Genomic DNA, 3,979 nt, shown 5'->3' with positions numbered 1-3,979 from the left:
GTTACTGTGGATCAGTTTGACCATATTGTTACCAACATCACTTCTTGTAACAATCTGAGTTTTTGTGATGAAGAGCTTCCATATTTCAATGAATTTCAAGGAGGACGCTTTGTCAAATGTTTTAGTTGATACTGGACCATCGCTGAATGTGTTGCCAAAGTCAACTCTATCAAGACTCTCCTACCAAGGTGCCCTAATGAGGTACAGTGGCGTGGTTGTTAAAGCATTTGACGGTTCTCAAAAAACTGTCATTGGAGAAGCGGACCTTATGGTGAAGATAGGTCCGAGTGATTTCTAAATTACTTCCCAAGTGATGGATATCCACCCGGCCTATAGCTGTTTATTGGGAAGGTCATGGATTCATGAAGTCGGAGCTGTGACATCTACTCTTCACCAAAAGCTAAAATTTGTGAAGAACGGAAAGCTTGTCGTTGTTGGTGGAGAGAAGGCATTGTTGGTGAGCCATTTGTCATCTTTCACTTACCTTGATGCTAAGGAGGAATTTGGAATGTCGTTCCAAGCTTTGTCCATTGCTGATGAATTATAGAAAGCTGGGAAACCAGTGTCTTCTTTAAAAGATGCACAAAAGGCTATTGAGGCTGACAGTATTGATAAGTGGGGTCGTCTTGTGGAGGTCACCGAGAACAAGAATAGGGTAGGGATAGGATTTCAACCTAGGTTATTCAAATCCAATGTCAAGTTTATGCAACTAGTATTCCGTAATGGAGGGTTCATTCATAGGAATGATCAACACTCAGTTGCCATTATTAAAGACAGTGGTGACGAAAACGAAGCTTGAGGCAATTTTGTGATGCATGGCCAGACCTGCAACAATTGGATTGTTGTTGATGTTCCTACTATTATTCACCGTTCTAAGTAATTTGTTTCCATTTATTTTAAGAAAAATCCTTCTCCTATTCCTAAGGGAGAAGTGAACATTGTTGGGCTTTTTCCTTATTATCATCAGTGAAATACAATTTTATTCATCCACATCTATGATGTTTTATTTTTACTTTTTGCTTTTTTAGAAAATGGTAATCACAAAAAACATAAATAAATAATGAACTATCCATCTGCATAATATTTATTTGCACTCCACTTCTCTAAAATCAAAATATCAAATCATTATGCAGGTTGGATTTCAAACCCATTGAATACAATGATCCTACTCCCTCTCCAAAATTTGATTTCCCTGTGTTTGAAGCAGAGGAAGAGATTGATGACGAATAAGTATCTAATGAGTTATCCTGTTTGCTTGAGCATGAGGAAAAGGCCATTTAGCCGTTCTAAGAACAAATTGAATTAGTCAACTTGGGTTCCAAGGATGATATGAAAGAAGTCAAGGTTGGGTCTCAACTGTGTCCAGAAGCTAAGAAGGGGTTGATTGATCTGCTTCGATATTATTATGACGTGTTTTCTTGGTCCTATCAAGACATGCATGGGTTGGATTTTGAGATTGTGGAGCCTAGATTATCGTTGAAGCCAGAATTACCATCGGTCAAGCAGAAGTTGAGAAGAACACATCGGGATATGGAAGTGAAGATCAAAGAGGAAGTGCAAAAGCAGGTTGATGATGGTTTCCTTGTTACCTTAGGATATCCGCAGTGGGTGGCCAATATCGTGCCCGTTCCAAAGAAAGATGGAAAAGTCTGCATGTGTGTTGATTATAGAGATTTGAAAAAAGCTAGTCTGAAAGATGATTTTCCTCTGCCACACATTGATATGTTGGTAGACAATACAGCTAAATTCAAAGTCTTTTCATTTATGGACAGATTTTCCGATTATAATCAGATCAAGATGGCACCTGAAGATATGGAGAAGGCCACATTCATTACACCTTGGGAACATTCTATTATAGAGTGATGCCTTTCGGTTTAAAGAATGCTGGTGCAACACACCAACGAGCCATGACTACTCTTTTTCATGACATAATGCATAAAGAGATTGAAGTTTATGTTGATGATATGATTGCTAAATCAAGTGATGAAGAAGAACATATTGAGCATTTGTTGAAGTTATTACTGCGTTTGAGGAAATATAAACTCTGCTTGAATCCTAATAAGTGTACTTTTGGTGTTCGTTCTGGTAAGTTGTTGGGCTTTATTGTTAGCGAGAAGGGTATTGAAGTTGATCCTACCAAGGTCAAAGCAATATAAGAGATGCTTGCGCCAAAAACTGAGACGCAAGTCTGAGGTTTTCTCGGCCGCTTGAATTATATCTCTAAATTTATATCACACATGACTGCCACATATGCACCTATATTCAAGCTTCTTTGGAAAGATCGGTCTTGTGATTGGACCGAGGATTTCCTAAAAGCTTTTGATAGTATCAAGGAGTATCTTCTTGAGCCTCCAATTATGTCTCCGTCTGTTGAAGGAAGACCTTTAATCGTGTATTTGACTGTGCTTGAAGAGAGTATGGGTTATGTTCTTGGTCAGCAGGATGAATATGAGAAGAAAGAATATGCAATTTACTACCTCAGTAAGAAGTTCATCGACTGTGAAACTCGGTATTCTATGCTTGAGAAGACATGTTATGCATTGGCTTGGGCTGCTAAGCGTCTGCGTCAGTATATGTTAAATCATACTACTTGGTTGATATCCAAAATGGATCCAATCAAATACATTTTTTAGAAGCCTGCTTTAGCTGAGAGGATTTCCCGTTGAAAGATGTTGTTATCCGAGTACGATATTTAATACCGATCTCAAAAGGCAATTAAAGGTAGCGTCTTGGCTGGCCATTTGGCTCACCAACCAATTGAAAATTATTAGTCAGTGCAGTATGATTTTCCTAACGAAGAGATTTTGTACTTGAAGATGAAAGATTGTGATGAACCATTGCTTGAAGAAGGGCCAGAACTTGGTTCTTGTTGGGGCATGGTATTTGATGGAGTTGTTAATTCGTATGGTAATAGCATTGGGGAAGTGATTATTACTCCTCACGACACTCATTTTCCGTTTATAGCTAGATTAACCTTCAAATGTACAAACAATATGGCTGAGTATGAAGCTTGCATTATGGGGCTTAAAGAGGCCATTGATCTCAGAATCAAATATCTTGACGTCTATGGAGATTCAGTTTTGTTTGTAAATCAAATAAAAGGTGAATGGGAGATGAATCAACCCGGTTTGATACCATATAGAGATTATGCAAGGAAGATTTCAACTTTCTTTACAAAGGTTGAGTTTCATCATATCCCTCAAGATGAAAACCAAATGGCAGGTGCTCTTGAAACTTTGGCTTCAATGATTATGGTGAAATTTTGGAAAGAAGTTCCTAATTTGACTGTGATGCATCTTGATAGGTCAGCTCATGTGTATGCTATTGAAGAAGTAAAAGATGAAAATACATGGTATTATGATATCAAATGTTTCCTCCAAAGTCAGATTTACCCGCCTGGGGCATCTTTGAAAGATAAGAAGACCTTGAGAAGATTAGCTGGCAACTTCTACCTGAATGGTGATGTGCTTTACAAGAGAAATTTCGACATTGTTTTGCTCAAATGCATGGATAGACACGAAGCAGACCTGTTGATGACTGAAGTCCATGAAGGTTCCTTTGGTACTCATTCCAATGGACATGTTATGACAAAGAAGATGTTGAGAGCAGGTTATTGTTGGCTGACAATAGAATCTGACTATTGCAAGTTTATGAAGAAATGCCACAAGTGTCAAATTTATGCAGATAAGATTCATGTTCCTCCGACACTGTTGAATGTCATTTCCTCCCCCATGGCCCTTCTCCATGTGGGGAATTGATATGATTGGCATGATTGAGCCAAAATCTTCGAACGAACATCGTTTCATTTTGGTGGCTATTGATTACTTCACAAAGTGGGTTGGAGCGACATCATATGAAAATGTGACCAAGCAGGTGGTGGTACGATTTATCAAGAATCAGATTATATGTCGTTATGGTGTGCCAAGTAAGATCATTACTAATAATGGATCAAACTTGAACAATAATATGGTGGAAGCTC

The sequence above is a fragment of the Lathyrus oleraceus genome, chromosome 4 (genome assembly GCF_024323335.1).
Source record: "Lathyrus oleraceus cultivar Zhongwan6 chromosome 4, CAAS_Psat_ZW6_1.0, whole genome shotgun sequence".
Lineage (NCBI taxonomy): Eukaryota > Viridiplantae > Streptophyta > Magnoliopsida > Fabales > Fabaceae > Lathyrus > Lathyrus oleraceus.
The sequence above is the reverse complement of the archived record's forward strand: the minus strand, read 5'-3'. Positions refer to the sequence as shown.